The sequence below is a fragment of the Pinus tabuliformis genome, chromosome 1_2, assembly GCF_031772625.1.
Source record: "Pinus tabuliformis cultivar Carrire ecotype Pingquan chromosome 1_2, CPIR1, whole genome shotgun sequence".
Classification (NCBI taxonomy): domain Eukaryota; kingdom Viridiplantae; phylum Streptophyta; class Pinopsida; order Pinales; family Pinaceae; genus Pinus; species Pinus tabuliformis.
In genome coordinates this window covers 743,389,205-743,417,016 of record NC_142298.1, presented here as the reverse complement: position 1 = coordinate 743,417,016, position 27,812 = coordinate 743,389,205, and positions in this window count along the sequence as shown.

The window sequence follows — 27,812 nt, the reverse complement described above, 5'->3', positions numbered from 1 at the left end:
ACAATCCTCATAATGGTTTATAGTAGGGTTGTTCCCACATATTAGGATTCCATTGACACAAAAGAACGTAACCTCCCATCTAGAAGCACTAGAGATAGCCATATAATTGGAATGTACACTTGTAGGTGAAGAAAGCATTGTAGGCATGGCATAGGTGCAGTCATAGTTGGATGCCTTGACATTGCAATTACATGACCTAGAAAATGGTCAAGAAAAGTGTTAGGAGGTTTGGTGCACCATATAAAAGAAAGAAGGTCACCACCTAAATGAATTCCTAACCATGATAAACTATGTGGTTACGGGAGCAATAAATCCTTAGCCCAAGGGAGAGGATTATGGTGGACTATTTGTAGAGTATTGGGTTACTTTCCTACCACATGCCCCATGATGCAAAAATATCAAAGTTCAACACAAACCCCCTTCTGCAACTTTTGTAAGTTCATTAGACACAATATTCATTCATTTCATGCACCAAATTTGTTACATGAGAGGACTTATTACTCTTACCACATGCAGGAGATGATAGGAGGCAGTGGTGGCATGCAATAGTATCAAGCTAGAGACTATCATGCACCCGCTCAAGGATAAGGTCTTCCTAGGAGAGGACGAGGCTTGATTGCAAGGGGATGAGAATACTATTAGTTTTTGTAGCATTAGATGTGTTCTAGACATGAAATTTGGTCGAGAGGCTAGAATACATGATTTCTCCAAAACCTAGAAATAGTTTCTAGAAATTCTGCCTAGAAGCGTCTCAATTAATTGGTTTTTAAATATTTCCTAAGTCTAAAATTAGGGAATATTGTTAATTAATCAGTATTAATTGAGATAAGGTGAGAATCATGTAGAAAATCACGTAGATCGATTCAGAGATGATCCTATCCATTGATTAAGTTTTAATCTTGGTCGTTGGTGCTCCAACAATGGATTATAAGAAGAGATCGATGTGGTGATGGAGAATATACTTAAGCATTTTGAATTTATTGGTAGATCGATTTCCTGAGTAGCATCGGTCAGTTGCCGAAGAGAGATTCAGAGATCGAAGTGGTGAGTGAGGGGAAGCGACAACGATCCAGAGTAATTTTTCCCAGATCCTGAGAAGTAGTAGCAAGAGGGTCAATTTTTCCCAGTGTGGCAATGCAGAGGATTGTGTAGTTTCTTCAGAGAGGGAAATTCAATTTACTATGGAGAAATTATGTTCTTAGTTCTAGTGGCCGGGTAGAGGTTCCAGAGGGCCGAAGAGACAATTTCCTAAGCAGCAGAAGGTAGAATGACTTCATCAGAGACCAGTTAGAATCTTGATGTCATAGAGATTGTGCAATGCAGCATAGAGGCTGACACAAAGGCTTCAAGAGGTTGGGTTATCTATAGGTAGGTGCAAGGATTGCTTGGGGGGGAAGGGTAATTCCCTCCAATAATTTTACCCAGATTTTATTGTTGCTGATTTCTAGTTTCAAGCATCCATATTCTACTAATATTTTCACCGCTGCATAATAATAAAAACCCTCACTGCTGCACCGATTTTCCCAAGTTGGATTTTTTGCTCGAGGCATTTGTCCAAAAATATTTGTCTCATATTTTATGTGTGTGTGCTATCATTTCTCAGTTTCTAGCATATTTTTTTTCCTTATTTTTATTTGTGAAGGTTGCAATGTGTTTGTTTCGATATTTGTCGTAGCAGATAAATTTTTAAATTAATTAATAATTAGGAGAAATAATACCAATTGTTGCAATAGGATTTCAAATTGAAATTTTCACATGGTATCAAAGTGCAGTTGATTAGCCAGGGATCTTAGAGGTGAAAGAAGGAATTTCATTGCTCATTAAGAGCAACAGGCCTAAATTCCAAGGAGAAGCATAGTTATTTTTGAGGAAAACCTAATTACATGAGGAAGTTCGATTTTTTTTAGCAAAGAGGCTGAAATTTTTTATTTTTACAAATCGAGTGATTCCAAAGGTAGAGGGAGAAACTCAGTTTTTTTGTTGGGAATATTTCTTACTAACACAGAGGGTTCTACAGTAGTTCGCTAGGGCATAACCAGTGTTAGGTGGAAAAAAGAAAAGAACACACTGAAGAGGGAAAAAATTTCTAAGGGAATTTGAGTCTTAGAAGATTGAATTTCTAGTTGTGGATTGGCAGTAACAACTTGCAAGGTCACGCATTCCAGAAAGGAATGCGAGTAGAAGACTAGTAGTCAAGCACAAGGAAAGAGGGAGTTTTTGACTTTATCAGAGATAGCCACTAATGGGCTTAGAGATCAGGATAGGTTGGATGGAGATTCCAACTATGTCATCTGGAAGGCTAGGATGTCCATCCTTCTAGATGAATATGGCCTAAAAGCCTATATTGATAATGAGTGGCAATTCTCTAGGATGAAAATCAGTAGAAAGAATATAAGAAGGAGATGGTGTGGGAAACGCGGTTGATCCTGGATGGAGACAGGGATCATATAGTCTCACATATAGTTGGAAAAGATATTGCCAAACATATGTGGGATGCTCTCTCCACATTATACCAAGGAACTTCTGAGTAGCGGAAGATGTTTCTTGAGGAGAATTTGAGATGCATACAAATGCAGAAGGGGGAAGGCATAGATCCCTTCCTTACCAAGATTCAAGAGGTCCAAGAACAATTGTCAGTTGTTGGGGAAACACCTCAGCCCATGGAGGAAGTGTGATTGACTCTCAATAGTGTCTCAGAGAATTGGGAGGTCTTTGCCCGAAGCATATTAGGCAGAGATAGGCTACCAAAGTGGGACAAGATGTGGGCCGATTTGCAAGAGGAGGAGTTGAGAGGAGCTCTGTTAAAGAGCTCCATAAGTGGTAGTAGCAACTGCAGATCGAAGACTATGAAGGATGAGAAAAATGTGGCCCTCGCATCAAAGGGTCCCAGTCATCAAAAGGGGGAGCAAAGGAAGAAGATGAACCTGTCAAAGGTAAAATGCTTTAGAAATGGTGAGTTTGGTCACTACAGTTCCCAGTGTCCTCTTAGGAAGAAGGACAAGGAGGAGAAGCAAGATCAACAAGAAACTTCTGTAGAGATTGACAGGTTGTCCTCTAGATTGGAGGAAGACTTCACTATGATTTCCCTTATACCTACAAGAGTGAGGTGGGGTGATTTGAAGTTGTAGCCCCAGACAGCTACATATGGGAAGGGTCCTTGAGGAATCAATATCTTATATCAATACTCGGTTACGGGGGTCCACAATATTTAATAGCAGGATGGATCAGTGGGAGTTGATGGAGTCATAGAGTGAGTGATAGTTACAAAGACTAGTAGCAGTCAGATGCTCGGAGCGTAGTGTAGAGTTGGCAGTAGTGAAGATGGCACAATGCAAAGTCAATAACATAGAAGATTATTCAGTGACATTACAGATGCTAGCAGAAGTTAGAGACTCAGGAGATAGATGCATCATATTGAAAATAATTAATTCAGTATTTTGGATGATTTTCAGTTGCAAATGTTACAGTTGCAGCAACAACAGATGAGAGGGAGTTGCAATGCAGATGTAGTGTTGAAAGCAATATGGCAGTGTCAGCAACAACATAGATGCAACATCATATTTGTGCAATAGTAGGTGGGCAGTAGCATCTAGACATCAGCAGTGTAACAAGAGATGATACAGACACATAGTGTTGTGGAAGGGTGTGCAACACTAAAACACATTCCTTGCTAAGAGGGAGTGTTATCTTTTTTAGCATCAGATGTGTTCTAGCCATGAAGTTTGGTGGAGAGGCTAGAATACATGAGATCTCCAAAACCTGAAAATCGTTTCTGGAAATCCCCCCTAGAAGTGTCTCAATTAGATTATTAATTTATTTTTAAATATTTTTTAAGTCTAAACTTAGGGAATATGGTTAATTAATCAATATTAATTGAGATAAGGTAAAAATCATATAGAAACGCACATGTATCTATCCAAAGATGATCCTAGAAATTGGTTATGGGGAATATACTCGAGAAATTCGATTTTCTTAGCAGATCTATTTCTTGAGTAGTAGTAGTCAGTTGCCAGAGAGAGAGCCAGAGATCAAAGTAGTGATTAAGGGGCATGGATAGTGATATGGAGGATGTTTTTCCAAATCCGAAGAGGCAGAAGAAAGAGGTCCGAGTTTTCCTAGCGAGGCAATGTAGAGGACTGCACAGTTGCTTTAGAGAGGGCAGTTTGATTTGCTAAGGAGAAATTTTGTTCTCAGTTGCAATGGTCAAGCAGAGGTTCTGGAGGGTCGGAGAGATGATTTTCTTAGTAGCATATGGTAGAACAACTTCACTAGAGACCATTCAGAATCTTGATGTTAGAGAGACTGCACAGTGCAGTGCAAAGGTTGACATAGAGGCTTCATGAGGTCAAGTTCTTTGAAGGTAACTTGTGTTGGGATTGCTTGGGGAGGAAGGGTCATTCCCTTCAATAATTTTTCCCATATTTCCTTGCTGTGGATTTCCAGTTTCAAGCATCCAGATTGTACTCATATTTTCACTACTATATAATAATAAAAACCCTCACTGCTGCATCGATTTTCCCAATTTGAATTTTTCCAAGGACATTTGTCCAAAAATAATTGTCTCATATTTTATGTGCATGTGCAAGAATTTCTCAATTTCTAGTGCATTATTTTTCACAGTTTTATTTGCGAAGGTTGCAGTGTGTTTATTTCGATATTTGTCATAGCAGATAAATTGTTAAATTAATTAACAATCAGGAGAAATAATACCAGTTTTTGTAAAAGGAATTCAGATTGGAATTTTCACAGAGGTTATGGGTGTGGCAAAGGACATTTTATATATTACAACTATGGGAAAATGGAACACATGGCTTGAGACTGTCAAAACCCCTACATTACTTACACATACTGTAGGTAGCTAGACCATGCTAGAGGATTTCCCACAACAATTGATAAAGTGGTAGGAGAAATGAGGGCAAAATGTGCATATTTTCACAATAGAAGCCCAACATGACCACCCTCATGCACGAATAGTGACAAGAGGAGGAACAAGAAAAAGCATGGATGTTGTGAATCCACCAGAACAACCTCACTAGTGGGTTTGAAAGGCCACACATCCTCCTCGTAAGTTCAACCCTACCGAAGAAAGACAACCTTATTAGGAGGACAAGAAGGATTTTTTGGTAGCATAATGGGGTACGCCAATCTTAACACAAAAACTATAAGGGGCACTAGTGTATGATCAACTTCCCCCTATCTACGACAATACTCCACTAGAAGTGATTCCAAGGGAGGTAACCCCCATTCAAATTTTCTTAAAATTTGTTTGTACTTGATGAAGGATGGGTGTGGTTTGTAGAACTATACAAGATGGTTGACCACTGCATGCAAGAGAAGGAATTCATTCTCATTCATGTACCCCATAGAGTGGTGAAGCAAGTGTTGCAAAAATAGAGAATTTCGTTTCAATGCCTAGATTGCAGATTATGACATGAACAACATCATATTGCATCTAGGATCTAATGTGAATTTACTACCAAAAAAGGTATGGGAATTGATGGGTAAGCCATAACTCCTATGGTTGTCGATTGAACTACAACTTACCAGTAAATATATGATATTCCCTAGGGGAAAAATAATAGATGTCGAAGTCAACATTTATGGAGCAAGGAGTCTACCAATTTTCAAAGTCATTGATATCATGGATGGCACAAATCCTTATCCAACGTTGCTTGGCATCAAGTGCGCTTTTGATAATCGATCTATTATCAATTTTAAGAAAAGGAAGATGATATTCGAGTCTAGAGATTTGCTTCTAGTCGTGCCTCTAGATCCTAAGGAAGGGGAATGCTATTTTGAGCCTATGAGAGAGGACCTTGATACAATAGACCTCAACAATATTACAATTTTACAGCTCGACACAATGACTATATCAATTCGATCATGGATGGCACATTGAGTTAGCGTAGTATTAATTATTTTTCATCAAATTCAGGTGAGGCTTTGGAGAATTAGAAACAATGCATTCATGAGGTTTCCATAAGGATATGTGTGCATATCACTGCATAGTATGGTGGATTTGGCAACCTCCCCAATTTGATGAATTGAGAGAAATTTAGGTCTAAAATGGGCCTCAAAACAAAAATGTACAACCAAAATCAACTTTATAAGAAGTAATAAGATTCAAGATGATTATGTAAATCATGGGGGATGATTCACAACTTTTGGAGTTAAAAAAAAATAAGAAAAAAAAAAAAAGAAAAAAACTAGTTTTCCAACTCTTATTTCCAACTTATCTCCCTGTTGAGTCTCTGAATTGTCGTATTTTTCCTCTTTTCCTTCCATTATTCCTAAAATTTATCCATATTATATTTCTCGATTCACCATTTATCATACCATTTTCATGTTAAATACGGGCCTCCCTTATTATTTTCCAATTTATTTATTTTCATGCATTTTAAGTGAATTTATGATTAAAAGTTAGAAAAATAACATGGATTTACTTATACTCTAAGGTGGAATAAGTTTGGTGACATGTGTAGGTGATTTGGAAGCTTCCAAGACACTCTTATGTGGCCTCCAAAGTTCAATTTCGAATTCTCTTCAAGATTGGAAGAAGATTTGGGATAGGAGTCAAACATATCTCATGAGAGAAAAATCATGGATAAAGGGATATGTGTCAAATTGGTTGAGAGAAAAGTGGAGTTGTATTTATGAGTTGCTTATCTCCTTTTCAAAGCAACTCATGTATAAATATGAGTGCTCTCTCTCTATTTGAATATGTTATGTTATGGTTGGAGAGGATTGTAAGTCATTGTGATGTAATAGATTGAGATTTATTTATTGTCAATGTGAGCTCAAATGTGTTTGTTTTTTCTATTTGTTATTTATTTTTTAGTTGCTTTTCACATGTTGTTTTTCTTTTATCCAATTTCATATTTCTAGTTTAGTTTAAATATATGCAATTCAATTTCAGTTGCGTGCTTCAATTTCAAACATTATATTAGGTTAATTTGGCTTCAATTCTGCATATATTGTGCATGTGCCTCATAAGTCTACGAAATCCTCGAGTTGACAATTAATGATTGGGAAATTATTAAAAGACAATATTTTCGCCCAACATTTTGGCGCCGTTTTCAAGGAGGCACGATGAATTGAAGTTTAGTTTACTTTGCAAGAGTGATTCCATTTCCTAGATTTGATTTGATTGTAATTAAACTTCTTGCTTACAAACTATCCTAGTTTGCTTGCTTGACAACTGAATCACTAGTTGTTATTTACTGCTTTCTAGATTATCATAGTTTACTTCTAATATATTTGCACTTTAGTTATCATTAAATTTCTTTCTTACTAGTTCTCATAGTTTGCTTGCTTGATAACCGCAAGTGTGTTTACTTTTCCTACAAAGAGTGCTTAATTTTTGCGAAGTGTGATTTTTCGCAAGAGTAGTTTACCCAACTAGTTTATTTTCATTTAGTTTTACATTAAGATATTAAGTTTTGGGTGGTGTAAGAACCCATTTCCAACTAATCCATATGTCTATTAGTAAGATAATTTAACAATGAGTATAAGTTTGGAACAACTCACTCAGATCCTAGCAAGAGTCAGAATCTCCTTTTCTTGCAAAGAAGAGATCTTGACAACAGCCAAAAGCTTAACTACTCCTCCAGAAGCAAACAATGAATCAACATTCGAAGAATCCTGTACATATGATGGGGAACAATTATTCGAACATGAGATTGAGGAGGACAAAGAGAAGTTGCAACATGATTTGAATCAGAGTGGAAATCACGCCTATGAAATCCTTATCGAAAGATGGTTTCGATGGTTTCAAGCAAATAACAGGTTAGATCAATTTCGTTTTTGTTTTTATTTCGCTAAATCACAGTCACAACAATTAAATTCAATTATTCTTGTATATTTTCATTTTAAATTCACGAAATTGGAAATAAATATATTTTTATTACTATTGCGTGAATGGTTACATTGGAAATTTAATTACACGTAATGATTTGTAATTTCCAATTAGAATAGAGTAGATAGGATGTTGTTTTCAGTTTTGAATAAGTATGTTCTCCCCCCGCGTCTTCGCACGATCTCGAGGATCAGAAAGTAGGGTGTCTATAAATGTTTTCAGGAATGAATAAATCAAGGGTTTGCAATATGCTTAATCAATTTCACTTGAAAATCAGTTTGTCTCCATTTGCTAAAAAAAAATTATTTTTCTTCATCCTAAATCAATAAATTTTCTAGTTTGTTTAGAGATAGAATAAAATTTAATTTCTTTTTAAAATTTTAGTTTTTAATGAAATATACAAATTAAAAAAAAAGGAATAAAATTTCATTTCTTTTTAAATTGTAGTTTTTAACGCAATACAAAACAAAAACAAAAAACCAAAAAAATTCGACGAGACCCTAGGAGTAGTTAAGAGTAATTAAACCACTCGTTAAGAGTCACTAGATTGATGAAGAAGTTTTCTTGCTAGTTATTATCATACTCACAAGTCCAACTTACTATATGTGTTATTAATCCATTCTTTCTATCCCACCTTCGAGACATCAATTGATACATCTCCCCATTGTAATGGTCTGTTTGGGATATATTTCTTATTTAAGCCAATTTATCTCATAATTACCTAGGAAAACGCTTTGCAAAGTTCAACATATACGATGATTTCATTGTGAATTGTAGATCTAAAATAAATAAATAATAATAATAAATAAATAAGTAAATTAAAATTAAAAAAATGAATAAAATAAAATAAAATAAATAAATAAATAAAAATGACAACATACAGGAATCTTGCAAAAAGACCATGGATGTATTATTTTGAAGGTTGTTCATTGGCTCTGCAAGGTTTGTTGTGTTGCGTTCTTCCAACTCTAGCTAGCCTTGCTATTGATAGAGGTGCAAAGATACCTCTACTTGACGACAACAAATCCCGAAAATAATTATCTTAGCTAAAAAAAATGAAATCTTCTTGTTACAGTTTCAAAATCCTCGAAATCCATGGAAAGTTGGCTTTTCTGTTTGAATTAAAAGCTATCCTATCTTCACGCAATTTAGTGTGATCTCTCCTCAGGATTTCGATCTTAGGTGCTTAGAGGCCTATTGTTATCACTTTTTTTCCATTATTCCCCTCAAACAATCGTTCAATGGAGCCATGATGGGTGGTATGGTGACTTGACACCACAATGCAAAAAGTATTTGCAGTTGCGCATTGAATTCAAATCCCATTGGGCTGTGTTAGATTTTTATAAGAGAGTTTACAATGGCACCCATAGCAGCTGCGTGTGATAAGCATCCACCGCTGAATAAGGTTGTACCAATTCCTAGTTGTACCATCTGGTCATGCACGTTTAGAGATTCTATCTAGTCATGAATGCTCGATCACTTAGGATCAATCGATCCACCATTCACTAAAAGATATGATTCAAATCCAAGATCTGATTCATTTGAGAGATATATTTAGAAGTCAATAGGGCCAGCAGGGGAGAAAAATCCTTGAAACCCATCTGTCTGTGAGGAAAATCGGGTTTCTGTTCGTAGAATAAGGAAGAGATCGTGCCAAGATATTCTCCAGCATGATTGAATAATTCCAATTTCACTGTATTGGGCTAAGTCATATAATGTAAATAGAAAGTGTTCTGAAACTCCTACGTGGAAAATAAAGGAATTGTCCAGCGTTGTATAGAAACTTTGTATTGGCGATTATTGTAAAGTAGGCATTGTGTTTTGTTTGAAATTGGAGTTATTGGTTGGTTGTTCTTTCTGCAACAATATCGAAGGGAATGTAGACCCTTTAATACTTCCTTATGAAAACATATCATTATTCTCAACGCATTATTTCTAAATAAGGTGGTTGTGGGGACAAAGTCTCTGCAAAGGGGATCTTGTTTTAAATAATCCTGTTGGGAGCTTTCACGCTTTTGATATGACCCTACTGTACATTCATGATGATAAATTTGAAATCAGTGAAGCAGAGATGGCATTGAACCCACCGTTATATTCAAATCGAATGTTGGGGCCCTTCCAGAACTAGGTGTATGTGCTCATTCGCAAAGCTGTGGAATTCGAAGTCAACAAGATACTTGGAGCTTCAGGAGGCTATACCTCAATTCTTTGTTGTCCTTCGTTCATCCATAAGATGAGAATCCCCACCACCCGAACTACCATTGAAGACCCCTTGACATCTCCTTATATATAAGCTACGATATCTCATGATGTGGAACAACTGTTCTTCCTTGATCTGGTTGAGTTCTATAGGGATTAATGCACGGGTGATTGTGGTGGAAATACCCTCAAGGATCTTCCTGGGATCCTTGGTAGAAAGATTGGATTAGCTGTAGTTGTCACAAAGATACATGCACATATCTGTATTAGTGAAATGATAACAAAAGTGAGAAGGAAGATCGATACCTCGGATCTTGGTGTGGTGTTGCTGTTGAACTCAAAGTAGCAGAGTGGAAGACCTCTCAACTAGCTCCTAAATCAATACCTGCACATAGACAAGATGAGGTGTAATATCACAACATATAACTTCGAATACATAAGGATATCTAACTAAACATACCTAAGCTACTCATAATCAATAGTGTTGCATAAACATGTAAATAAATCACAATACCAATGCCATGGAGTAGAAAACATAATTGCAGGTCTATATTAATGATAGGAAAGAGTGATTACAACCATTAGTTGCATCAAGCTTCCCTTACTCCTCTAGCTCCTCTCTCTCTCTCTCTTCTTAACCTCTTGATGAGCCAATGTCTAATGCAAAGCTTCGACAATCAATAGGCAATCCTTTCAATACTTTTGACCTCCTTCACAATGCCCCAAGCCTCAAATATATAGCATGAGAGGATAAGCCTTGCCAATTCTTTCATGAGTTCTTTTGGGAAAAAGCTGAGATGTTTCCATGCTTTATTGCTCTTTCCTTGTTTGTTAGACTCCGTTAGGAATAGTAATTCCTCAAATAGGTTGAATATGGATGTTTCCCTGCTTTATGGGTTGACATATGAGTGAATATAGGGATATTATTTGGTCAACCCGCTCCTTTGACCTCTAGAAACTCACTAAAGTTGACTAACACTACCCCCAAGGCAACACAAAGAGTTACCCTAAGGACTAACGCACCTTTTTCATGGCTATGAAGGTTTATAAAGAACCTTGCAAGTTCCCGGGGAGCATTAGCTTGGAAAATATGCCTATGAAATTGATCAATCTTTCAGTCATCTTGCCTTTCTCCTCTAAGCTGATGAGGAGGTCATTTTCCTGTATGACGTTGAGTCTTACTATTTTTCTGGTGGTTAGTTTAAGTTGAAGCTCTGAGTATTTTCAATCCATGGAGTCAGTCCAATCATGTCTAGGGGAGTGGTTTGCATCAGGTTCAGGTTGAAGTCACAAGGTTAGGGTGACAACTGAACAACACTGCATGGGCTATACGGATTTGATGGGATGGATTCCAATGTCATTTAGTGTCTTAAAAGTGTCATCAATTAGGATAAAAAAAAAATCCGTCTCATGAAAAACCCTCACACACATGGATAAATCACCTGTTGCTTTTTATTAAATGTAGTAGTGAGTTTTCATTCCTATACTTGACCATTATTATTCCATTTTCTTCTGATAGTTTTGCACAACCCTTGTTCACACAATTCCCTCATCTTTCCACCATCAAAGTTTCTCAATGAGGCATCTGCTCTCAGTTTGTAGTAATTCTAAGAAAAGGTTCAGACATGATGAGCACCAGTATTGCAGCAAGGATATTGCAACTCCTAGGGCTACCAACTTTACTTCATCAACACAAGGTTCGTACAAACTTGGAGGTGACAGTGTTGCATACACAAATAGATCACTAGGGTTTCTCAAACCAGCCTTCTATTGACTAGAAGAGGTCTAATTACCAACTTGGAGAGGGGAAATTTACCCTAATTGGGAGAAAATAAATGTTGCCTATTGCAAGAATGAAAGACTGAAAGAAATGCTTGCAAAATAACATAAAATCCTCTATCTACTTGATAACATACCTTTCTTGCAAAAGAACCCTACTTTAACACATGTGAGGTTTTCACTAATCTAAGCATGAAATCTGATCTAGAGAGTACTAATTGTTGTGTGCGTGAATAAATATAAAAGAAGTTTTTTCCTTTTTATCTTTTTTCTTGAAAAATGTAAATTTTGATCTTTCTTGGTTCTTTGGAAGGGGAGACAGGTGTGGAGGAAGAGGAGTACAATGGTTTAGATGTCTTGGAGGGAAATTAAGGGCATAATCCTTACATTTAGTGATGCTTTTTCTCAATTTCGGCTTAAAACAAGCTGCTACAGGCTTTCCTACAGGATGTCTATAGGATGTACTTGTTCACCTATAGGATCCCCTGTTTTACTACAAGAACAAGCCAAAAGCTTAGGGAGAGGTCTAGAAGGTGGGATGGAGCTTGGAAAAGGTGAATAAAGATGGAATAAGGCATGGGAGTGGTAGGCATTTACTCAGAATTCAAACCAAAGCTTTAAGATGGTTGGATTTTCTCAACGGAAATGGCAAGTTTTCCTCATAAAACAAGAATTCGAATTGAGACCTTAGTGACTTTTGGCAATCATGGGTGGATATGACTTGGCTAAGGCTAATGAGACGAGGTATCCCTGCAATGTAGAAACTCTTGCAACAACACATATCACTGTTGGTATTTATACACAAATTCATCTAAAAACAAGAGGGGTTTATTCAAATAGAAGAAAACAAAGTTGTCCTCATTTACTTGCTAAGTTCATGCATGGAAGTGCTTGAAACCAATATAAAAGAGAGATGAAATCATTGCAAAACCTAAGAGATTAAAAAATCCAATTGCAACTTATGTTATGAACTGAAAGATAATGACCTAATTAGCAGGAAAACCCTAGATTATGCAAAAAGAAAAAATTCTATTTTTTTGGGCTCTATGGGAAGTGTTCCTCAAACCATGATCCCTGAAAAGGAGAAATGAGGTGAAAACCACTTGTTTTTCAGCCTTTTTGGAATATATTCTTATCACTACAATGTTATTGTTAGAATTATCCACAAGTGGAAGCAAACTAATTAAACCTACCAATACTTGCAAATGAACAACACCAAAATCAGTTTAGCAACTAACTATGAGTATTACCTAAGCATAAATATACAACAAGTGGAACCTCTGTTGCTAGGGTTGGACCCTAACCCAAGAGCTTAATCCCTCTGAGTTAATTAAGTGCTGGATCAAGGGAATGCTACACATTTTCATTAAAAAAAAAACCAGAAATACATAAGAGTGCTTGGTTACAATGCTTCAACTCAAAAACTGCTTAGCTATCTTGAACAAAAAATTTGAATCCTAATGAGGCTCTAGGCTTCTTGATTTATACAACTAAAGTTACCAACAACTTCCTTAAATTTAGGGAGGCTTGGCTCCCAATCTCGATATCAACTAATCATCAACTGTCACTAGCTTGGTTTCCAATGAACCTCATGGCTTGGCTGCTTGCAACTCCGAGCTAATGAGATTTGATTGAGCGATCTTCGAGTGAGTGAGAATTTAAGGAGGGAGATCCTATCTCCTATAACCTCTCTTGCATGTCTTCATTCAAGATCCTGCACTTTAATTAACCAAAATTTTCTCCAAAACCTACAATCAATGCACATTAGACCACTAGACATGACATCTCATCTTTACTCTCCTCATTAAGAAAAACATAATTAAAACATGTAAAGAATGATGAGAAAAGTTAATTTTAGTAAGCTTGAGGTGCATTAAGGTCCATATAATTTACCCATTGATGAGCCTCATTATCACCCCCTACTAAAAATGTTGCTTATCCTCTGAGAAACTCAATCTATGTCCATGTATTTCATTGCTTTGGTGGCCTCCCTGACATTCCAAGCTTCTGATGTAGTCTCCTCCTCTTGTGGATAAAACCCTGAATTCATCTCTATCTCCTCCCACCGCTTTCTTTCTTCTTCTTCCTTTATCCCCTCTAACATACTTAAAAGCAATGGTGGGCTGAGTTTCAATCCAACCAAGTTGAATTTGAGTCTCTGTAATGTTTGCTTATACGTTGGGACTATTTCTAGTGCATCCCTCATTCTATTAGGAGAACGATATTCTTTTATCTTTAAGTTGTAGGGTAAGGTGTTACATCTCCTTTGGCAGGCTTGCTATCTCTCATCTCCTAGAAATCAAGCATGTCTTCAAAATGAGTGACTGCTTATTCTTGTACAATAAGGTATCATGGTGCAATATTGGGATCATTTGCAATGAGGTTGTGAGTGTTGATGACAACCATTGAGTTAGGTTGTTCTTCTTTGATTAAAAGGGGTTATGATTCTTCTCTTGCCAATACCCTTTTCATTTCTATAACTCTAGCTTCCTCATGACTCATCCAAGATTCCAAGACCATTAGTTGTAAGTCCCCTAACTTTGGATTGGGGTCCCACACATTTAAATATGTCAGAGCTAAATTGTGTAGGTAGAATTCAGGTATCTTTGCTCTATCCTCCAGGGTGCTTTGGTCACAGAGGTCAATGAATTGCCTGTAGTCTTGGAAAGGCATAGTTCCTCTTTGTGCTAGGGTTTTTATTTGAAATTGTAGCCATTGGTCTTTGAGGTATAAGGCATATGATTTTGATGGCATCCTACATTGAATTGCCTCCATGTATAAACTTGCCATAGTTGCCAATTTCCCTTCCTTTTCCTGTATTTTCTTTCTTAGCCATGTGTTATCAGCCTCTAATAGAGATTTCCTCATTGTTTCCATGTCTCTTATGCTACTTAATTCTCTGCCCATTTCTTGTAGCTTTTCTTCCATGTGGCTTGCATCCTCCACCCCTTTTGATTTAGCAATTTGCATCCACCAATGTGTCCTTGCTCTCTCTTTTTCAAGTTTAAAGAATAAAGGGATGGAAAATTTTTGTGGTATCACCCTACCTCCTTCAATTAATCTGTAGTAGGAGTTCACGTTTGGCTGTGGGCTAGGCTCTTTCAACTTTTGGGCCTCTTCCCCTATTTTTTCTTGAGTAATTTCTACCTCTTTTCCTTCCCTTTGCCCTTGTATCCTTTCCTAATCTTTTTTATCTATTTCTTGCAGCACTATTTCTACTTCCTGTAGTTCTAACTGTGTTTCATGGAAGAGACCTTTCCCTTTTTTTGAGGCCGACCTAGTGACAGGTCTCCTAGCATAGGTGATCAGTGACGTAGGAGAACCTTGTTTTGATGTTTCTTCTTCTTCCTTCTTCTCTAGAGGGACTACTTTCTCTTGTTGTTTTAGTGAGTCCTCTATGATAATTGGAATTTTGGTAGGGATTTGAGGTCTCCCTTATTTAATTCGGGTGCTCTTCCTTGTCCTAAAGTAAAGGGGAGTTTGCCTTTGTCTCTTTCCCTTTGATTTGACAGGTGTACTGAGGGCAGTTAGAGCAGCTACTACCTCCTTTTCTGTAGGCTCTAGAGACAACCTTGGTGGTTCTTCTTCTTCCCTACTCTGTTTTTCAGAATTTTTTTCATCTTGTTGTACTTCATCCTCTCTTTCATCTTCTTCTTCATCCTCTTTTTCTTCTTCTTTTTCATACTCTATTTCTTCCTCCTTTTCATCCTATTTTTCTTCTTCTCCCTCACTAGAAGTAGGGCTTTTGTCATACTCAATGGATCGAATTTATCCTTCTTCCTGCATGCCTACAAATGTTGACCATGGAATAGGGATTCTTAAATTGTTTAGAGCATCTTCCAGTATGAGTTTGATTAACCCATGATGTGCTCGCTGTTGGTGTTTCCCTTCTTATACCTTGATGCTCATGTCTATTATTGATTGTAATAGAAACTAAGGTACACTAAATCTGTTATGAGGAGGTGTCTCCCCTCCAAACCTTAGCTCATGGAGGAGTCTAAAATGGTACCCATACACTACACAGTATCTTCCTTCACAGGAAATATACTTGATGATGTGGTAACTTACTTCATTCCAAGGATATGGAATGCTTTCCCTTCTAACCCCATTTTTGTCTTCAATTGGTTCTTCTCCTTCCAAGAAAAAACCTTTCTTTGCAAGAGTGTTGTTAGTCTTGTCCTCTTTTCTCCATTGCAACCCTAGGGGGAGTGTAGTTATCCTACTAATACTCTCAGGGGTAATTTTTACTGACAAACCCTTCACTACAGCAGTGGCACTGGCTCTAGTGAGAGGTATGAGTGACATTGCAAATTCTCTAGCCACATCATCATCGTATCCCCTCAGTAGCTCAAAGAACCCCATCCATTGATGCCTTGTAAAGATTTCTACCATAGGAGGATGCTGGTGTATTCTAGTTGTGTTGGTGGGCTCTCTTTTGTTGAAACCTCTTGTCATATTTTTCTGGCAATTCTTGTCTGAGTGAGGTTTGGGTGGCTATAGTTTAAGAACTTTGGTAGGTGATGAGGTTTCAGAGTTTATCCTTCATTGACCTTCACAAAAATCTTTCTACCTTTATGCATACTGCAAATACTCAAAAGAAATGAGGATTTCTTCTTTTTAAATGAGAAACATAGAAGGTATGGCACCTACCTCCCTTTGCTATGCTCTGGTGATGAGAACTCTTGAATTGATTTCCCTCGGTGTCCACTTACAACTCTGTGTGGTAATTCTCCCTATATCTGATAGCTTTCCTATAGTTTCCTATAGGTGCTCTTGTTTGCTGTAGGTGTTGACTATTTCCTGTAGGTTTTCACTACAGGGATGCCGAGAGTAACTTTTTCCTTCGATGACTCATCAAAGTTGCCTATGCCTTCAGATTTTCAAAATAACCAATACGTTGCATGGGAGTCAGTGATTATTTCTATTTACGAATGATTTCGTTGGGTGATGTGATGTCTGGCTGAATACGAATACCTCATTTTGGATGTTGGTCCCACTACAAGTTCATCATATCACCTTTCCTCGTAATCATCTCCCATTTTTATTCTCCGTAAATTAACCAATTTTTTTATTCATTCCCCTTTTCTGATGTGACCTTGCCACGTGTGGAGTTGACTAACCCTTTTTCTTCTCATTATCTGATTGAGGGTGGCTAAGTTAACTGGCCACCTTCGCTTATAAAATAAACTTCCTGTATATTCCTATAGTTTAATAATATTCATACCTATGAGGGAGTATTGGTATGATGACATACCTATGGGTCCTTTTCCTTGCTGATGCATGCTGTCAATTTGTTGTTCTTTCCTAGCTGCACATTCTCAACTGTGTTTTTCTTCTTTTGTTGATGATTTTCTCCTTTGATGATGTACAGGTGCTGGATTTTGTTGCTGCTGGGCTTCTTGTTTCTGTTGAGCTCTGGAGGAGCTTCCTCATTCCTATAGTCCTTATATTGAATGAGGGTTGAAGCTGATGTGACCTTTTTTGTGGAATAGGCTACTATAGGAATTCCTATAAGATGTTTACAGGATGTCATGTAGCTTCCTTTTTCTTGAACTTTTGCATCTTTTCTCTGCTCTGAAGTTGAATGGGTATTGGAATGAGTGGAAGATGTGGTTATGGAGTGGCAGATGAGGTATGTTGTTGTTTGCATGCCCCTTTTTGATGTTTCTTTTTCTTTTTCTTTTTTATATTTTCTAACTTGATTTTTTTCTGATGGATATAGGGGTGACATGGTCATGAAGGGTGTTGGTTGAGGTGTGGTGAGATCAATGGCTCTTTTCATATCCCAAAATAGGCTTGTGTCACCATTTTTCCACTGGACTGCCCTTCCTGTACTTTTTCAAGGCCTCCTATAATACCTACAGGAAACTCATGTAGTATTACAGGGAATCCTGTAGAAAACAAAGAATTGCTTGGAATTGGAATCTAGAGTTGAGTATGGATGAGATGAGATGGATAAAGGAAAACATAGTTTGTGGTAGGGCCTTCTGTCCACTATACCCTGTGCTCACCATCTTCTTGCAAACCTGCAACAACCGAATTGTTATTTTTGTAAGTTTTTCTCTTTTTTCTTTTCTTTTTTCATTTCTTTTTTATTTTTTCTCTTTTTTTTTTGAAAAGACAACTAGGTTGCCTCGAAGGAGGTTTTCATCCTTGTTGTCTGCCTTGGACACCTCAAAGGAGGGTTTCACCCAAAGACCTTGTATTTTATTATTATTTTTTTAATACTCTTGGGCTACCTCAAGAGGTTTTCCACCCAAAAGTTGGACTCAGGTGCCTCATGGAGGCTTTCACCTAGGTCCCTTTTTTTTTCTTTTCTCTAAGAACTTAGTGAGGTGGAAGCTGAGACTTATTCAATCACCATCACTGTCTTGCTGATGCTAGTGATGAATTCTTGCTTTCATAAGGGCATTTTATAGACCTTTAACATGTACCCATTGACAAGCAAAGGGACAACTTCTGCATCGATGGTTCTTATTTGAAAAATGCCATTATCATCACACTTTTCTATCACATATGGTCCCAACCATCTTGTCATTAACTTGCCTTTTAAATATTTGTATTGGGAGTCATACAACAAGGTTCAGTCGCCTTCTTGAAACAGTTTGTCCTTGATATTTATTTCATGCCAAATTTTCATTTGTATTTGAGTCACTTCTGTGTGCAGGAGGGCTTGCATCCTAAATTCATCTAACCCATTCAGCTAGAGCGATCTTTCTTGTTGTGCCCTTGTGACATCTAGATCCAACTGTGCTGCCATCCTTAAGGTGTTGTATTCAAATTCAATGGAAAACATGGATTTCTTCCCATAGGCCAGCTTATAATGAGTGAATCCAGTGGTGGTCTTCCAAGTATTGTAGGCCTAGGTGGCCTCCACCAATATGTCTTCCCAATCCTTTCTGATGTTGCTAATCACTTTGGTCAGAATGCTTTCCAATACTCGATTGGTGACTTCCACTTGCCCATTAGCCTGTGGGTGTGTTACCGGGAAAAAGTGTCTATTTAGAACTGCTCTATCCCACTAAGGTTTGACAGCTGCCTTAGAAACAAACAGAGAAAAACTACTTTTGTATTTCCTTTATGAACTATAGATAGAGAGGAATAGAAAGAACCAACCTGTGTCTTGCGCTAATCCTTTGATCCAATCCCTCTCTTCTTTGACAGCTTCCAGCTACCTACTCCCTTACTTGCCTAGCTTCACCAAGTACCTGTAAGATCACAGAAGAAGAACACTATACAAAGACATGGATCTATATTCATAAACAACTTAGGATCAGATTTAAGTTAACCATACAAATGTAACAAGCATCAATGATACAAAAGCATGGAGGAAAAACTCAAATAGTTTTTATTGATAAACAAGAAAATATCCAGGAAGAGTTACAACCGATGGTTCCTGACCCAGCATCAACCTCCCAGCAAAGAAGCCCCTCTTCACCTCCAACAAAGCATAGATCACCCAATACTCTGATGTTTGTCTCAAAACCAACAGCAATTCCTTACAATGTGCAAAATTCCAGCCTCTGGATCTCTGGGATGAGGGATCCATATATAGATATGTGTAAGGAGGATGAGTTAGCTTGTGATTTGATTAGTGTCTTCTCTCTGTTAGTTCTTGCTTCCACTTGGAGACTGAAGGCCTCTTACTCATCCTTGGTCGAATTCAGTGAGGCAAGTGTCATAGGAGAAGATTCTGGAAGCTTCCATTGTCTCTCCACCTCGCAGAATGACACTGCCATTTGTCATTTCTTGCCCAACGCACCCTCATAGTGCATTTAGGTGCATTTCAACGCACCTAGCCAGTGTATTTAGGTGCAATGCAACGTACCTAGCCAGTGGAGTAGCTGAAATGATCTTGTTTTGACTTATTCTGAGCAGTTTCTGGTGGAGAACTTCTAGGAGAAGCTGTAATTTGTTGACCTTGTTCCTTTAGGGGTTAGAACAACACTTTTAGGGACTTAGGAGCCCTTGGTTTATGAACATTTCATGCTTGGAGTTGTAAGGCACAAAAATGTCTATAACAGTTGCCCCCTAAAGTATGAGGTCGTTAACCTTTTGGTGTCGGGTGAAATGCTTTATTATGAGGATCTGAAGTTCTTTCAATGCTGGGAGGAGACCTGTAATAAGATACAATACAATACATTATCTTCATACTGTTTTTCATGATCTAGCTGAGGTGGGCATTCCCATGCTCAGCTTTATAAATTCATTTTCATGTACATAGGACAGACAATCGTCTGATTGTAGACTGATGATTCTGATAGAGCCATCGTCCTTTTGGTAGGATGATTATTTGTGCTGCAATGCTGTACATTTAATGTCTTTATTTCCCTGGATATATATCACAGCCCGGATGGATGAAACTAGATCCGGGGTCTTCAATCTCTTCCGATCTTCACTCAAAGTACAAGTCGATCCATGTGAGAAATGTTATGAAGTCGAACATGGAAAGACATCGCTTGATTACCAGTCAATGATGTAAACTGTTAACAAGCGCGAGAGGAATCACCGATAATGATAATGATCCTCAAGGTACTGCAGTACAATTCACGTGGTGTGAATAAAGGACTTGGCGTCGAACACCACGCAAAATCTTTTGGTCAAAGGTCATTGATGTAAACCTGTCGCCGGAAGTGAGAAACTTGCCATTGAGGCATGCAAGCTTCAAAGTACTGAATGGGGTGTTCCTAGACCAACTTCTTGGATAATGAGCTGATGTCGACAAGAAGTGATATGTCACAGGAGGGCCTTAATGAATCCCACATCAATGACACGAAACGGAGCAAATGATTTTGATGGAGGTGAAAACGATCTGATGATATACGGTTCAGGGTGGTGGTCATGAAAAATGGAGTATAATGTATGGTATTGGGTGGGACACAGGTGGCTTATCTGGATGACTTCTCTTGAACATGTCGGCGACACTGATGTGATGGATTGGTAGCATTAACCCCAAATGTGGATGGTATGGTGTGACCATGGCGATGTGACCGGTGAATGAAACAACCCAACCCGACTCGGGCACGGAGTGGAAGTGTCATGTTCAAGAGCGACTTGCTACCAATAAAGATTCTTTGAGTTTTCTTCCCAATTTTTCCCCAGTCATTGCTGACCAGTACCTATTTATTTTTGTCAAGCTTGAGGAGGATAACATATGCTTGTTCTATAATTTGCCCTTCGGGAAAACCCACCGCTATGTTTTAACGAGCCTAGCGATAGTGAAACTCGTTCTCGTCTAAAGACAAGTTTGTTGCTATTAATCTTTTTAACGAGTTTAACGACAAAGATAACTCGGTCCTTTTCAATTTTAGAGAGTCTGAAAAGGTACGTAAAGGTAACTCCAAAATTCCTTTTTCGGCATCTAATCCCTTAAGTCCGAAAAAGTATAAAACAATACAGAAGGGATGAATTTTCGATAGTTTTAGCAAGCCGAACAAAACAAGCGCTCGATCTTTTTGTGCAATAATCCCTCAGGTCCAAAAAGATTAAAATCTAGATGAGGGATAGCACTTCTTGTCCCTTTAACGAGCTAGAAGGCCAAGGACTCGGCAATCTTTTCATATTTTACGAGTCAGTTAAAAAGAGCTTAAAGAAGACTCGTCTTTTGAGGAACGAGTGATAAAACGGGTAGCAGCTGATTCCAGGTAAGGTTTGGAATTTTCCAATCACGGCAGTGTCACAAGGATGGCTAGTGAAATCACTCTTCGCAGCTGTTCCTCAAAACGGGTAAACAATCAAATGGAGGTGAATGATCGGCCAATGAAAAAGTGGAGGTGATGGTGCAAACATGACCAAGGCTTTAATGGCTGAAGAACTACATTCACGGTGGTTATTTACCGTGGAATAGTTCATTTTTTAACGAGCTTAAACGCGGGTGGAAACATTTGCTCGATGCAGGTTTATTTTTTAACGAGCTTGAACCTTGCGGTAACACTGCTCGATTAATCTAGTCGTATGATAAGAATGTCTCATTTTGCCCCCCATCCTTTCTTTATGCAAGTTAGGAAATGAATAATCCAAAAAACAGATAAATAATCGCTCTTTGCTTGCATTCCAAAAGGTTTGCATGCCCCCAGGTATAAAACAGAGTTTCAAGGTTACCTCTACTTCTCTCCGCCAAAACATTTGTTTTACCGAGAGAGGCCTACCTCTTACAGGTTACCCAAAGATTGTTCTATTCACAGCGCAAACAAAACACTTCTTCGGCAATGTCTACCGAAATAAACAAAGGTGAACGGATGGTATAATGTGACCATCCCTTACATAACTTTGACAAGAGGATCTTGTTCTAGAATAACCCCCTCTTCCAATCACGGACGGGGATACAGACTAGTCATATTCTCCCGTGGAAACCTACCCTATACCCGAAGTTTTCCTGCCGAAGCAGACCAGGGTGCATGCCCCCTGGGTTTCAGTCATGTCCCCCCAAATTACTCGCGCTCATCGGGTGGACGGACTGGAGATTGAGACATTTCTTGCGTGAAAAGACCATTTAGGGATGGTCTATGACTATTTGCTATGCGTGATCCGGGAAATGAAAGTTGGTCCACGAGCTTGACCACTCTTCCTTCATGCGGAAAACACATTACTCTAAAGAGTGATGAGACAATGGCTCTCATGCAATAAATATAGTCTCGTCCAAGGAGTAGATTGTAATCCAGGGGTCCCTGAACTACCATTACGTTCATGCGAACAGCTTTCCCTCTCAATGTTATGGGCACATCAGGAAGGATCCCTAACGGTCGACTGGTTCCTTTATCAAAGCCTGTCAGATTTCTCATCTCAGGCAAAAGCGATGGCGAACCAAGTTCTTTCCAAGCAGTTGAGGAAAGGATACTCACAGAAGCCCCCTCATCTATGATGGTACCAGCCATAACCATTCTATATATTTGAACGATAATTCGGAATGGTATGCTTGCTGGTAAACGGGGTCTGCCTAGTTGATTCCAGTCGAAGGAGACAACTAGGTTGCTTGGAGGTGGGACCGAATAGACGGCCGGGTATGGCTCTGATGAACTTCCTTCCTACGGCAAAGGAACGGGTAAATTGCCTCCTTGTTCGTCGGAGTCTGTGTTTATGAAGAGAATTTGGACGGTGTCATCCTTGTTCTCTTCAGTGACTGTATCATCTGAAGATGAAACCTCTGAAGGCAAGACCGGGTCAACTGCCGTCTCGACCTTTTGACTTTCATCTGGTATGGATCCAGATGGCTTATCTTCAATGATAGGTGCTTCAGCCGACCACCTGAGCGGGCCAGCCGGATTTTCAACTAGTGACGGACTCGGCAAGAGTTTTTTATATCCAGGAGGAAGTCGTAACGGTGAAACCGGACGATCATCCAAAACTCTTTTAGCTTCGTCTAAGAAGGGACAACGGTGGACGGCGTGATCGCCTTCGCACAATTTACAAGGAAATCTACATTTCCCTTTTTGTCCTGGGGCTTCACTTTCACTAGTTGATGGTGTGCTTTCAACATGATCATCAGAGGTTGACGACACCGGGTTGTGCAAACGAGGAGACAAGTCCCTTAATATCCGAGGGATGCAAGGACAATTTCTGTGAAAGTGGTCTCCTTTGCAAATGACACATGGTGATTTAGGCCTGGTCGGTGCAGTGTGTGGATTTTCGTTAGACGACACTCATTTTCCCCCATTCCCTTTTGGCTCCTTCTTCTTCTTCTCTTTCTTCTTCTTTTCCTTCTTCTCCTTAGGAACTTGACTTTTGGCTTTACCAGCCCCATCAAGCGAAGAGGGAGGAGAGGAAGAATTAGAGGAAGTAGAAGGCTAGTGGGCAACTCTGGACTCGTCTAATTGCTGATTCGATTGTTCAGGAATAATGGTGTTCTGAACGACAGAGGTTGAGAAGAGCCATACAGGTAAACCAATTGTCAGCCCTGGAAGCGACAATGTGGCCATATGGGGCGCACCAACATCTCCCCAAGAGGAGAAGGGACTAGGATTTCCTCCAAGGGGAATTCCTTGGTTGGTAGACTCCATTTTCTCAACCCAAGATCAACATAGGAAAGGGTAATGAATATTCCGTTTAAAATAAATTTTATACGCTTTGACACAACTTGTTTTTTCAGTTTTTAAGAGTCGAGAAAAAACAAAAGATGACTCTAGTCTCCTTCGATTTTTAATGAGCCTGAAGTGACAAGTGCTCAGATGGACCTTTTCCGTTAAGGAGTCTGAAAAGGAACAAAAGGGACTACTCTGGAGGTCTAGGTAGAGGGAGTACCAAACCAATCGCAAAACTGCAGAATACTTTTTACAGTACGGCAGTCAATCTTCCCGAATGCTGTGTTCAGTGCATTGCGATTGATAGGGTGGCAGACACGGCTTCCTATGGATAAAGGATTTAAGCCTATAGCGGTCTCCCAAAATATACTTGACGGTACGTGGGAGCACAAGTCCGTACTGGCACTTATCGTCTCAAAGTGGAGGAATCACCCAACCATCAGTGAGGACAACAGTTACCAGGCTTTACGACGCCGAAATACGTCTCTAGCCTAGACCTCTAAATGTTGTGCGTTAAGTTCCAAAGCGTTGTTAGATACATTGAATTTATTTTAAGTTGATCTTGCTTATGAAGTTTGCCTTTTGGGTTCACCACGAGATGTAGATGTAATTCCTAAAATGCAATCTAAAGATGATAAACAAACTTTTATCTCTTTTGTGCAATGAAAATCCTAGCTACTAGAGGAAAAGAAAGACACAATCTTTTCACAAAGAGCAAAGAGCACACTGTAAATTCACTTTCCTAAATCAAGCCAAACAGACTGTCTATATGCAAATGCACATGCATGTATTTGTTTTCGACTTTCTTAGTATTGATGCTAAAAAGAAAGTTGATGTACAAATCTGAATTTGCTTTCAAGCGACAAACACAAACAAGCTTCTTTTCAAAATCAAAAGATAAATATGATTACGACACCTTACGATTTTGAAATGAATACTTGTTTTTGACACTAGAAAATCACAAATTCAGACCAAAGGCAATAGTAAAAGTATAATCGACCATCAACAGCAATCAAACTTTCTCCTATGATTGAAATCGACACTTGCGACAGATCTAAATCAAAGGACGACAGTACGACTATTCTACTTTTGCAATGGAAAACTGTAAACGACTCAACAAACACACAAAAACATCTACAGTTCTTTTGTACAAAGGAGGCGGAATAACAGCAAGGAAAAGGGGTTTTCAACAGGCATATACTGATCACAGGCAGCAAAATTCAGAGACAGAACTGGAAAGAATGAAGCACAAGAACCTCAGCTGCACAGGGCTAGTCTGATCAGCGCACCTGTAACACAGAGAAACTGCATTGCAGCGCAGGTTGCCCTTTCGGGAAGTGCGTTGAAATGCAGGATCTCTTAACAGTACCTGCGCTGGGCTAGAAACGAGAATCTGTCTGGGTTCTGGGTCACAGTTTGCAGTTCAGTCTTTGGTTTTTGGCCGAGTAAAAGCAATCAGTAATGTACAATCAGGGGTAGATCTAAGCAGGGTCTAAGAGCTATCACAAGGGCAATCAGATAGTTTGTGAATCAGCTGTTCAAATCATAAACAGATCCAGTGAATGGATTGAAGCAGCATATGTCTACTTTGCATTTGTTATGGCAAATGCAGTTCGAATGCTACTTATGAGTTTATGAAACAAACAACAAAGAGATACACAAACAAACTAATTAGACATTCTCCCCAGTGGAGTCGCCATTTTGTTACCGGGAAAAGTGTCTATTTAGAACTGCTCTATCCCACTAAGGTGTGATAGCTGCCTTAGAAACAAACAGAGAAAAACTACTTTTGTATTTCCTTTATGAACTATAGATAGAGAGGAATAGAAAGAACCAACCTGTGTCTTGCGCTAATCCTTTGATCCAATCCCTCTCTTCTTTGACAGCTTCCAGCTACCTGCTCCCTTACTTGCCCAGCTTCACCAAGTACCTGTAAGATCACAGAAGAAGAACACTATACAAAGACATGGATCTATATTCATAAGCAACTTAGGATCAGATTTAAGTTAACCATACAAATGTAACAAGCATCAATGATACAAAAGCATGGAGGAAAAACTCAAATAGTTTTTATTGATAAACAAGAAAAGATCCAGGAAGAGTTACAACCGATGGTTCCTGACCCAGCATCAACCTCCCAGCAAAGAATCCCCTCTTCACCTCCAACAAAGCATAGATCACCCAATACTCTGATGTTTGTCTCAAAACCAACAGCAATTCCTTACAATGTGCAAAATTCCAGCCTCTGGATCTCTAGGATGAGGGATCCATATATAGATATGTGTAAGGAGGATGAGTCAGCTTGTGATTTGATTAGTGTCTTCTCTCTGTCAGTTCTTGCTTCCACTTGGATACTGAAGGCCTCTTACTCATCCTTGGTCGAATTCAGTGAGGCAAGTGTCATAGGAGAAGATTCTGGAAGCTTCCATTGTCTCTCCACCTCGCGGAATGACACTGCCATTTGTCATTTCTCACCCAACGCACCCTCATAGTGCATTTAGGTGCGTTGCAACGCACCTAGCCAGTGTAGTTAGGTGCAATGCAACACACCTAGCCAGTGGAGCAGCGGAAATGATCCTGTTTTGACTTATTCTGAGCAGTTTCTCGTGGAGAACTTCTGGGAGAAGCTGTAATTTGTTGAACTTGTTCCTTTAGGGGTTAGAACAACACTTTTAGGGACTTAGGAGCCCTTGGTTTATGGACATTTCATGCTTGGAGTTGTAAGGCACAAAAATGTCTATAATAGGGTGGTAAGGAGTGGACTTTTTGTGCTTGATCTTATGTTGGCTTAACAACTTTTCAATCATGTGAGATGTAAATTGACTGCCTTGATCAATGACCAACTCTGTAGGGTATCCAAACTTATAAAACATATTCTCCCTCAGAAATTCAACCACTTTTTCTTCTGTTGCTACCTTAATAGATTTGGCTTCAACCCATTTTGTTAAGTAGTCAATGCACACAATGATGTACTTCTTTTGTTTGGATGGAGGGTCAATGGGCCCAATGAAATCCATTCCCCACTTGTCAAATGGCTTGAAAGTCACTTGAGGTTGTCAAATGACATGCCCGAAGGATGTCAAAACCTCCTCCTCTTTGACACATCTTCTCATAATTTAATCTGGACCTAGCTTGAAGATATTTCCCCCAATCCAAGTGAATGGGGTGCTTTTTCTTATGATTCTGATCTTTTCCTTGGAGGAAAAATTTGGAGGGAACTATGCAGATACCAAGTAGTTTGCTATGTCAGAAAACCATGGAGAGAGAACTGAAATGGCAAACAACTATTCATTTGGTAGCCGATCATCAACCATTCCTTCCTCCCCTGCAAGCAAAGTCAATTTGGATAAAAAATTTGCAACTACATTCTCTTTGCCATGCTTATCAATAATCGTTAGAACAAATTGTTGCAATAAAAGTAACCATCTAATAATCTAGGCATTTACATTAGGTTTTTTCATAAAATATTTAATTGCAGCATGGTCGGTATGTAAAAATGTCTGGTAACCAGTAATATAATTCCTAAATTTATTCAATGAATGGACAATAGCTAGGAGCTCTTTTTCAGTTACTGTATAGTTTAACTTGACTTTCGACAGATTCTTGCTGATGAAGTAAATAGCATAAGGTAGCTTGTTCTATCTAGCCTAGAGGTTCTCCTATAGATTTGTGAGAGGCATCGCCATGAATGTGAAAAGGAAGAGTCCAATTTGAGCCTTGGAGAATAGGTGCAATAGTCAACTTGTCCTTTAGGGTTTTCAGGGCCTCTTGGTAGCTTTTCGACCATAAAAATTCATAGTCTTTGTCCAATAATCCAAATAAGGGAGAAGCTAACTTGCTAAAATATTTTATAAATCTCCTATAGTATCCGGCTAACCCTAATAAACTTCTTGCATCCCTATACTTCTATGGAGTAGGGACCCTTTTGATGATGGCTATCTTATTTGGGTCTAATTACAGTC